The sequence below is a fragment of the Leptonychotes weddellii genome, chromosome 2, assembly GCF_054177405.1.
Source record: "Leptonychotes weddellii isolate Sample4059 chromosome 2, ASM5417740v2, whole genome shotgun sequence".
NCBI lineage: Eukaryota > Metazoa > Chordata > Mammalia > Carnivora > Phocidae > Leptonychotes > Leptonychotes weddellii.
The window spans coordinates 38,862,477-38,874,645 of record NC_138370.1 but is presented as its reverse complement, the minus strand read 5'-3'; positions in this window follow the sequence as shown (position 1 = coordinate 38,874,645).

The window sequence follows — 12,169 nt, the reverse complement described above, 5'->3', positions numbered from 1 at the left end:
GCCATCTAAGGTAATAATCACAGGCTCTGGAGATGAGGATGTGGACATATGGTTTTGAAGCCACCAGTCAGTCCACTATACACCTGACATGTTACTAGACTGGTTTGAGTTCTGTACCCCCAAATCACTAAAGTCAATTTTTAAAAATTTCAAAATAAGGATTAAAATATCAAAGCCACCTACTCTCTTCAGATTATTATTATTTTTTAGGGATAATTTGGTGAGCTATAGATATTTCCTATTCCAGGCACTCCCCACCTGCAACTACTCCTGCCCTTCCCAACTGTTGTCCATGAATGAATTATTATCTTTAACGTTTGTCCTAATCCTCTACTTAAAAGTACCTGAGGTACCCAACGAGTGCCTCTTAATATGTCTCAGCACCGTTAATGTAGAAAATGGTTAGCTTTTTCTTTGTTGTGCAAAATAATTGCATATAATTCGCAGGCACTGCCAGGGGTGATTTTATTTGCTTTGTTTTGCTGTATTCCCATTTTTCACAGGCCAGCAAGGCATGGCCATCATAGAAAAAAGAGGCATTTGCCTGTAGAGTGTAGACAGTGTGGGGCAGAATGTTTGTGGATGAAGAGATCTTAGCTTTCTTCATTTCCAATCTTTTCAACTTGGACATGCAGCACTAAAGTGAGAAGGCAAGTGACCTGGCCAAGGTCTTGGAGTTGGTGGTGGAGATGAACCCAGAGCCTGCTCTTCTCATCCACAGCACAGTGATTCCCACTGCTCTTTTCCCTACCCCCTCACTTTATATCATGTCTCAGCATGAGGTCATATAGGACAATGTGATTTCAGGGGCCTTAAGACTATTGCAGGGCAGGGAAAGTCAAAATGTTTGCCTTTAAAATTTTGCCTCAAGACAGTGCTTTTGATGAGTCAGTCCCTGTGATATTGTGATTTGTAATAAGAAATATGTATGTGGTCTTTGTCCCCTTTTCTGGCACAGAGCTTCTAAAACCCTTGAATTAAATTTCCTAAGTGATGAGGGCAATCAAGGTGTTCTTTGTTTTGTTAATAAGGTGACAATTGGAAAGCACCTGAAGATGGGGGCTGGTTGCCAGGAGAACCAACTGTGTGATTAGAAGTTTGCAACTTTCAGTCTGCCTACTCCCCAACCCCATCTCTGGGGAAGGAGGAGGGACTGGAGATGAAGTTTGATTGCTAATGGGCAATTATTTCATCAATCATGGCTATATAATAATACCTCCATAAAAATACAAAAGGATGGGGTTTGGAGAACTTCCTCATTGGCAAAAACATGGAGATTTGGGAAGAGTGGCACACTTGGGGAGGGCCTGAAGCTCTGTGCCCCTTCCCCATACCTTGTCCTATTCCTCTCTTCCATCTGGCTGTTCCTGAGGTATGTCCTTTTATAATAAACTGGTAATTCAGTAAGTGAAATGTTCCTCTGAATCTTGTGAAGTGCTCTAACAAACTAATTTAACTCAAAATGGGGTTTGTGGGAATCTCTAATTTATGGCCAGTCAGTCAGAAGGACAGGAAATAACCTGGATTTGCGATTGGCTCTGAAACAGGGGGCACTCTTGTAGAACTGAACCCTTAAAATGCAGAATCTGATGCTATTTCCAGGTAGATAGTGTCAGAATTGAGTTGAATTGTAGGACACCCAGCTGGTGTCTGAGAATTGCTTGGTGTGGAAGAAAAACCCTTATACCTTGGAATTGGGATGTAGGGGTTCAGAATGGCTTCCCCCAAAATATGCCGCTTTGGAATATTGATTATTTTGAATTAAAGGTATTTCAGAAACAGCTGGTACACTAAGGACACTCTGAAAGCAGGAGATAAATTTCCCATGTGAAAGGTAATCTTCTTGCAGCAGTAATGTAGAAGGCCTTCTTATCACTAGACACAGGGAATTTAGGGCTGAGGAAGGCTATATAAACAAATCTTATTACTTCTTCACCATTTTACAGTCCCTAGCTCAAACCTCTTTGCCCTGTTAATTCTTCACAAATTCATTGTTTATTTGTTCAAAAGGTATGAAAGCTTCCTGCTCTGGTCACTTCTTTGAGACTCATATCTTTATGGGGCTCTTGTACGTATATACATAATTAAATTTGGTTTTCTCCTGTTAATCTGTCTTTTTACAACAGGGTAGTCTCAGTTAGGAACCTAGAAGGGTAGAGGGAAAATTATTTTTCCTCCCCTACTGTGATCAGAACTTGTAGTCACCAAATGGAAAGTGTTCCTGGAATCGTCTGGTGGTTACCCTACTTTTTTAGATTCGTAATGACGTGTGTGTGTATGCCTTTGAAGGGTGAGGAGCATGGGGCTCATGGGCATGAGTGGTTTGCTGTATGGAGGAAAAGAAGGACTAGAACCCAAGTCTGCTGATATCTGCTCCTCTCATCCGTGATTTGAATCTCTCTGCTCTTGCCATGAGAGCAACTGTGTCTTCTGCAAAAAAAGAAAAAAAAAAAAAAGAAATTAGAGTAGGTCTGGAGAAAACCTGGCAATAAAAATAAATTAATATGCTCTTGCACATTAATTTTTTTTTCTCTTTTTGGGGTGGGGAGTAGGGATAAGGATCTTTGCATGTGAAGAGATTGTGATGGCTTCACTCAGATATTATGTTCTCAGAGTTCTGAAGGTGACATCAGCCTTGGTTATAAGTAAGAAGTATAACCTCCTTTGTGCCAACACCAGCCCTCATGTTTCCTTCATCTGCTGGCAAATATCTGAAAGTGAGCCTGCTACTACCCTGGGATAGGTAACTCAGATATAAATGTGTTATAGGATAAATAATAAATATTGTTTCCTTTTCTGGAAGCATGCTGTGATATAAGGAAGGCCAGGAAGAAGTGACAGCCCCAGTGATGGACTGAGTTTAGAGGAAACAAACATACCTTTTCTTGGGTTCTCATTTGGCTTACCACTAGCACTGGGAAGAAGGGGAAGATTTCCAAGAGCAAAGGAAGAGAAACTGGGCCTATGCCAATCTTGTGGGCCAAATAGAATTCAGAGAGCATGATGTGTTTTTGAAAATGCTTGGCAAGGTAGTTATTTAAAATCTCCTGAGCATTCTCAGCTCAGAAGCCTCTTTAGATCTGACTAGTCAAGTCAATGACGATGTTTAATGACTATTTGCACTTCCACAAGTGACTGTCTGAAAAGTGTTACTATTCCCTCACAGATTTGTGAAGCCTTTTCTGCTGATGCTGTAGGACCTGAATAAACTTAAATTGTTGATTCCAGGCCAAGTTTGCACACACAAACAGATCTTAAAAAGTATCTTCCTGCCTACAAAAAAAAATGATTTTTGACACGTTTCCCAGAAACTAAAGTTTGTTTGCTTTTCTAGGACTTAAAATTCAAAGTTTTCTCCTCCTCCAGTGAAGTTGATTAATGGCATTAATGAAGTTGAATCATTAGGTTAGCATAGTTCAGCTAAGTTAAGCAAAATATGACTTCCTGTCCTCAGAAAAGACAGCACCGGGGACATTTGGGGATCTTGATCACAGAAAGAATCCAACTCTCCTTTTTGGGTAAATAGTGGAAAAGCCTGTAATCTCAGTTTCCATATAGATGTCACCTATTCAGGATACATTTTGTGGGAAGAAAGGCTCTGGCTCAGTTGTGGAGACTCTGAGTCCACCTCTTGATGACCACGATAGCACCATCAAAAATAGGGGTAATTCCCTAAGGAAAAGAAGAGATGCTAACTGGATATGAACAGCTCATGGTTCCTCAACAAATAAGGGAGGAAAACCCTTTTCTGGATCTCTGCAGGAACCAGCAGTGAAGTGAGACTTAGGGGGTCCAGATCCCCCACTGCTGATTCTCTATGACATCCTGGGAGCATAGGGGACCCTGGGCCTGTGCTCTGACCCCTACAATTTTATATCTTCTGCTTAGCTGAGCTGCCTGAGATTCAGAGGAAAGAATCAATGGGAGGGTGTTTTGTGGACTGCCAGGCGCATTTGGATGTTGTGAACCACACCAGGCAGCTTCTTAAATCCCAGAGTGGCGGTGGCCCCAGAGCAGCCTAGTACGCGGGAGGAGACTCACAAGTCCAACTTCACAGTGAACAGTTTCGTTGCAGCCAGGGTGGATGAAGAAGACTGCTACATAAAAGTCCCCTAGAGATTTTTATCTGGCTCTGGCCAGGGGCCGACTATCTCCCTTGTTGGGTTCCCTTCATGTTTTTGCTTTCCAGGAATCTAACCCCCTGCTCAGCTCGGGGACTCTTCAGAATGGAACACTGCTGCATTTTACAGCCAACATCCTGTTTGATTTTTTACCGAAAGAACATGACTTGTCCTAATGCAATTCTTCTTCTATCTATCTGCCTTCAGATGGTGTCATGCTTTCCAGATTACTACTCAGCATTATATTTTGCAAAAAAAAAAAAAAGTTTTTCAAACATTTTTTTTTAAAGATTTTATTTATTTATTTGACAGAGAGAGATATAATCGGAGAGGGAACACAAGCAGGAGGAGTGGGAGAGGGAGAAGCAGGCTTTCCGTGGAGCAGGGAGCCCGATGTGGGGCTCTTGATCCCAGGACCCTGAGATCATGACCCGAACTGAAGGCAGTCGCTTAACCGACTGAGCCACCCAGGTGCCCCCTTTTCAAACATTCTTGAGTGATCTCTTTTAACAGTGTTATGAAGTGTGTTATTAGGATTTTTAGAGTTCCTCACTCTTGAAGAAATTTAGCCACAGGGCAGCTGAGGCTGTGCCCACAGACATGCAAGTAAGGAGCTGTCCCAGGGAAACCAGGGCTTCCCTGCAGAGCTGCTGACGCAGCCATGTCCTCTTCCCTCCCACTTGTTGTCAGATTTATGGCAATTATTGTAAAAGAGCAGTCAAGAGACAAGTTTTTCAAAGTAATCTTTTAACTTAGTTATTGAAAATTCAGATATGCTCTAGGGGGATGATTGGTTGGGGAACATATTATGAAAAGTCAGCAAAAATATCACTTAAATGATACCGTGCGGCTAACTTAACACAATCCATGGAGACGGAAGGTTTGGCACGAATCAGATATATCACAGCCCCATCCACTGGGATTCAATTACCTAGAGGGTCTTATCATCATGTGACCTTGCAAAGCTCTGACCCTAAGATACAGCAGGATGATTTATCGCTGAGGATTGCATACGTGTCGTTCAGAAGTGGTGTCAGAATCATTTGCCGTGGCAGGACCATCGGAACAGCATGAGAGACCAGACTCTGAGAAGAAGAAATGTCCTGAGCAACCAGGAAAGCAAGCCACGCACGACCAGATTTCAGAGGTCAGAGACTGTTGGCAGGTGAGAACAAGGACGACATGGACACTGAGAAGCCCCAGCATGCATTGGGCCAGAGGGATGGCCATGAAACCATAGATGTGAGGCAAAGCAAGAGGTGAAAGGCACAGCACTGTCACTCCTCAGCTGGGTCTAGCTCATTCCAGCTTGTTTTCGTCTGCTCTGGCTGCTGTAACAGAAGGCCTTGGACTGCGTGGCTTAAATGACAGACATTTATTTCTCACAGTTCTGGAGGCTGGGAAGTCCAAGATCAGGTGCTGGCAGGTTCAGTGTCTGGTGAGGGCTCCCTTCCTGACTTCCTTCTTGCTGTGTCCTCACATGGCAGAGAGAGAGAGAGAGAGAGAAAGAGAGTCATCTCTTGTGTCTCTTCTTGTAAGGGCACCAAACCCATCACAATGGCCCCACCCCCATGACCTAATCACCTCCCAAAGGCCTCGCCTTCTAATGCCATTACACTGCAGGGTTAGGGCTTCCACACAGGAATTTGGGGAGGGGGGGACACAAACATTCAGTCCACAGCATACTGTTCTATAGGTACTGGAGGACTATAATCGCTTCTACCATTCTCTTTGGTTGCCCATCACTTGAGTCCCATCCTAATGTTTCTAGTGTGAAGAGTTCTCTGCTGTATGAATCGCTGTGGGAGTCAGCTCACCCTCCATTATGGAAACTAGAACTTGCCTTTCTTGCAGTGAGGCCATGATCACAACACCTGGGCTTTGCCAACCTCACACACTGCCCTCGGGTTTGAAGGGACCCAGAAACAGGGATTACAGAGGATTCCCTGCAACATGACTGTCCCCAGCATGGCGGTGGCTGCAGCGAGGCAACAAGATTGAGATCCTGGGCAGCAGTGGTAGCTGACCAATCTGCAGTATCCGCTGCTGAGGGCCACTGCTAACTTGGAGTTGGGAGCCCGTTCTGCTGCGGGATTTGGGGATTCCATGAGACACCTAATATCCTTTTAATAAGTTATCTTTCCTGGGCACCTTCGGCTCAGGTCATGATCCCGGGGTCCTGGGATGGAGCCCCGCATCGGGCTCCCTGCTCCGTGGGAAGCTTGCTTCTCCCTCTTCCACTCCCCCTGCTTGTGTTCCCTCTCTCGCTGTGTCTCTCTCTGTCAAATAAATAAAATCTTTAAAAAAAAAAGTTACTCTTTCCACTTAACTCAGCCAGAGTCAATTTCTGTTTCTTGCCACCAATAATCCCGCCTAATACATTGTTACGTTCCAGATAGCAAACAGATAAAAATAAAAAAAACCACAAAAGCCTAGTATCAGGAATGTCTGTAACAGTGGCTCTTGCTTATTGAAAATATCTTTTTTCCTGCTGTTCTAAGCTGTAAGGCAACAGTCTCTGTAAAACTGTAATATTTCAGATCCTCCTTTCCCTCCCAGGGTAAACGCTGGTGAGGCCAGATCATCACTAAGCCCCATAGGGCAGGGTGCCCGAGTTGGTGAGTCTTCCTCAAGGATCTGGGCCGCACTGACTCAAGAGTGGAATCCTGGGGTGCCTGGGTGACTCATTTGGTTAAGCATCGGACTCTTGATTTCAGCGTGGGTTGTGATCTCAGGGCCGTGAGATTGAGTCCCATGTTGGGCTCGGCTCTCAGCGTGGAGTCTGCTTGAGATCTTCTCCCTCTGCCCTTGCCCCCACTCGCACTCTCTCTCTCCCTCTAAAATAGATAAATAAATCTTAAAAAATAAAAAAGAGTGGAGCCCTGCCTTGTGCTGCCCAAGAATAGGGACCAATGTCCTCTTTGTCTCTTCAAGAGTCACTTCCAGGGCTAAGCTTTACTTCTTTTCTCCTGACTTGCAAGAATTCTTACAAGGACCTGTACTGTGCCTGATGTTCTCCCAATTTCTGCTTTTGACTTCCAAAGCGGAGACCTTCCTCCTGACCCTCCCCACTCCAATGGGGTGGTTAGCTCTGCTCTTGGTGCTGGCCTGGAACCAGGGCCTGCTCATTCGTTTTCTATCCCTCCTGCTTCCGTCCCTGTTCCTCTCTCCTCATTAGTGTCCCATGAAAACTCTCCTCTCTGGATTCCCCGTGATGCTGCCACCTACCAGTGTGCCCCAACTTTCAGCAGGGGTGGAGGGGGTATATTTTAACAGGCACCAAGGAAACCTTGCATCTGAGGCATAGTCCTGTCCTGGCCAGAATCTCTTTATGGGCTTCCTGCTGTGACAAATGCTAACCCTAGAGACACAAAAGAGAACAAGGTCAAAACCAATAGCAGAGGCTGACAACTGTAGTTTTCTCAGATTACCTAGAAGGAGCATGAATGAGAAATTTCATTTCAGGCATTAGGGAAAAAAAGATGAAGGAAGTAGAGCCTTAAGGCAGAGAGAGAGAGAGAGAAAAAACAACAACATCAAACCAAAATCTGACATATCAGATACTAAATGTTAGATACCAAGATCAAATACCCACAAAGCTATCAGGATCCAGAAACCCTTGTGAGGAGCTTGGTAATTTTTAATTATTATTATACAAAATAAATGAAAAGGAAAACCTTAGTTGGAAACAGAACTCCGATGTAATCATTTATGCTTATAATCAAAGTAGTCAGCTTCAATTTATCCACTGTCATCTGCCTGCGATGCAATTCTTTTTACATTTACCTTTGGGTCTAAGTCATTAATCTAATCAGTGGTCAAGTTAGGTAGGAGACACATGTCTTTGCTAGACAAATGGAGGCCCATCTATGAAGCTGGAAATCACACTAGCCTCACAGCCTGTATTATTTTAATTGTGTTGACTGTAGGAGTCTCTGTATGTTTAGCTCAGATGAAGTGGGTCTAATGAGGTAAGGCTCAAGTAGTTTTAATTAGTTTGTGTGAAAATGTAGATGTTTCACACTGTTTTTGTGTGGCTCATCTCTGAGAAGAAGGGCAATCCATTTTTCTCCCCCATATTTCCTGATTACCCATCTCTCAGTAAAACATAATCTCTTACCTACTTACCAGCTCGGTAAGAGAAAATTGGATGGCTTTACCAGCAGGTGTTGTAAAACTCTAAAATTAGGATCACCGAAATTCAATATAGCAGCAAATTAGGCCCTGAAGTGCGGGAAAGTTTTGAAAGCTCCCTAAAATTATTCCCCAAATGTCTTTGTCTTCTGGAAGGCACCAAAGCCCATTTGTTCTGACACACTGGATATGAAAGAGGCCCCTGGGCTTCTACTTGATGGAACACATCAGGTTGTGAATAAATTACTCCTCAAAACTTGGCTAAGTTTTGCACTCTAGAAACAATCTGTAATAGTTTTAAAGTTGCTCAGCCTTTGTGAGACACTGCAGAGAGTTGGCTTCAGGAACCAGCCAAGCAAATAAAAAAGGTATGCCTTTCTTAATCCTGGAGATTCAGACTCAGGGTGTTTTAAGCCTGCCGCCGAAAAATTGTTGAAAAGTCTGCATGACCTTCGCAAAGCCTCAGGGACGAAAGAAAAAAAAAATTGCTTCGGGATTATTTTGTACTTATATTTTAAATGGTTCCCAATTGAGTTCATGCCCAGCTTTCTTACTCGATGATTGCTGTTATGTGAGATTTTTGACAATTCTTCTGGCTTAGAAATCCACTTCCATTCCACTGATCAGAACCCGAGTTAGCGCACTATCTGGGCTTCTTAGTTGCAAACAGAGGCCACCTCCGGTTAGTTTAAGTAAAATTGGAATTTATTAAATAGGTATCAGAGAGCCCACAGAAGGGACAGGGAGGCTGGAGAAAAGTAGAAATGAGGAGAGAGGGAAAGGAGAACAAGGGGTCGGAGCCCCAGAGCTTGCCCCCTGGAGAGGCTGTGCTGTAGCCAGAGGAAGCCAAATGCCCTTTGCAGACCACTGCTGACACCATCAGGGAGACTCCTTTGCGGGGGTTCCTTGTGTCACTTTCTCCAGAGTAAAATTCTGGGGGATCATCCAGTCGGCTGAGGTCTCATCTCACGGCCAAGCTACAGCTGCCAGGGTCTGGGGAAAACAACGGTCCACACTTGAATTTGAAGCTTCTGTGGTGAGATGGCATTTTACCAACCACCACGAGTCCCACAATGGCAGATTCCTGAACCAGAGGACCCAGGAAGGGTGTTCTGATGATGAGAAGCAAAAAAAAAAAAAAAAAAGATAAAAAGGAATGCAAGAAACGAGCAAGGCAAATGTCTCTATGGCCAGTGGGGAAGGTGGAATGGCACCAGCTTTAATCTAGATCTTTTTGTTTTTAAAAGATTTTATTTATTTTTTTGACAGAGAGAGACACAGCGAGAGCAGGAACACAAGCAGGGGGAGTGGGAGAGGGAGAAGCAGGCTTCCCGCTGAGCAGGGAGCCCGATGCGGGGCTCGATCCCAGGACCCTGGGATCATGACCTGAGCCGAAGGCAGGCGCTTAACGACTGAGCCACCCAGGCGTCCCTAATCTAGATCTTTAATTCTGACTGAGGACCTGGAGGGGCTCAGTGGTTCAGAATATTAGCCTTGTAAATTATTTCCAAAATGGACTTGTGTTTTGGAATATAACAGAAAGAGCACCAGAGAGCCATGAAGTTGGGCCTAGGTTGAGGTGAGGGGTGTGGATGCCCAGTTTGGTGGCCAAGGGGACGGCAGCCAAGAAGTGGAGGCATGGGACTCTACAGTTATGGCAAGTGCCCGCCGGGCCTGCCAGGGACAGTGGTCGGTGGCAGTGGACATCTCAGCATTACTCCTCACTCTCGGGAGGTAGCAGGAGGGGAAGAATGAAGCGGGGGAAATCGGTTTTTCTCTCTCTTTATCAGTTTTCAAACAGGTGAGAAGCTTGAACTTCGGTACTCCATAATTTCTTCTGCTCAATGGCCGTGTGCTTCTTCTGATTCTTTTTCAGATTCTGGTTTTTGTTCGGACCTTCATTCACTAACTTGGACATCACTTTTAGTAGATCCTGTCGCTTAATAGATTGGCCTCACTATTTAATGTATGTCGGAACCTCAGTGAAAATGACTTCAGTGTTCAGAAGGAAAGTGTTTGGGACCCTCCAATTCATATGTTGAAGCCTTAACTCCCCCAGCATGACTGGATTTGGAGATTAGGACTGTGAGATTAGATGATAAAGGTTAAATGAGGTCATAAAGATGGAGCCCTAACCCGATGGGGCTGGTGTCTTCGTAAGAGGAGAAAGAGACCCCTGGGCTCACTCTGTCCACGTGCACTTAGAGGAAAGGCCATGTGAGGACAAAGTGGAAGAGAGCTCTCACCAGAAACTGAAGCCTGCTGGAATCCTGATACTGGGACTTCTCTGCCTCTAGAACTGTGAGAAAATTAATTTCTGGTATTTAAGTCACAAAGTCAGTGGTGTTCTATTATGATCACCCGAACAGACTAATACAGAAGAAGAGAACATATTCCATCACCACCAAATATTTACTTTTAGGAAGTGTTTACCCTCTGCCGGCCTGTTGGTTTCCTTGTGGTCGCTTTACTTGTTGGGAAAGTACTCTACTGCAATCTTTGATTGCATTCCAGGATTCATTTAACAATAAGAAGACACTTTCTAAGTTTGTGAACCTTTGTTCATTATGAATCTTTTGGAGTGTAGATTGGATGTGATACCATCATTGGGAAACTCATCTTGGAGAAACATCTCATTTAAATGAATTTGTAAGTACATGATAAAAACAAAATGCTGGGGGAACATTGTTGAAATTTTTTCCACCCTTAAAGGCACAGCTAAAGTACATGGTCTATAAAACACTGTGACCAATTCTTTAACAAAATACCAGAATCTGAACATTCCAATGACTTTTTTTTTTTCAGGATAGGAACATTGGAAGCCAACCCTTAGATAATATCCAAGATGCAAGATACTTTGGAACTTTCGTTTTGGAATTGTTTTAGTAAAGAAGCCCATTTTTAGGAGCATTCTCAATAGATACATAATGCTGTCTTTTAAGATAGCGGTTAAAAATGGGAACCCCAATCTGGTAACTCCCTGAGCTATGTAAATGCTCTTTGGTCACAAAAAAACAGGGATTGAGAAGAAGGTGATTAAACTGACTTCTTATGGGCCTCTTAAATTGGCTCAAAAAGATTCAAAATGGTCATCCGAACACTTGCAAATGGCAGTGTCACTGAAAGATGCACATTCTCTCCCACAGTGACTATTTTGAAGGACAGCATACATTTGCAATGTCATTTTGCTGTCACTCCTTTTGAGCTGTCTCTAAACCATTCTAGGGTTTTCTTCCTTTTATATACTCTTTTCCCTGAGTGAGTAATGGCAGTCAAGAAGGCTTTTAAAATGCATAGTCAGGATGGCTGTTAATACTAGTTTCCAAAAAAAGATGCCATGATTTATATAAGGCCTTTCTGCTGAGCTAAATGTATGAACTTTTCTTTGTACCATGACCTCTGTGTAGGAACTAACTGCAAATTTTTGAACTACTGTATCTAGACACATTAGAGTGTTGTAGAAGTAAAGTACAAGGAACAGCTGGATGAATTTGCGCCCAGAGACATCCCATTGCTCATCAAATCCAAGGAATCCTGGAGCCATAAGATTTGAAATTTTAAGAATGAAGTACCTTTTTTCTCATGGAATTGAGGCACTGATAACAGTTCTGAGAGGCACCATTTGGTGAATCAAAACAAAAGGAACTAGGCTTATGGCTCTAGGACTTAGGCTCTTTCTTTTTCCAACTCTGGCAAATATTTACCATCTGCTTTTCATTTTTTAGTCACAGAAATGAGCTCTTTTGGAAGAATCAATATGGATTTATTATGGGTTTTTATGTGCTTGAAATCTTTGCATCAGAGTGGTCTTTGAAACAAAGGGTTGCTATAGAAAGGGTTACACGTTTACAAAACAAAGGTTGGATCAGAAATAGCATGATATCTGACATCATAATGTAATGACTGAAATTATA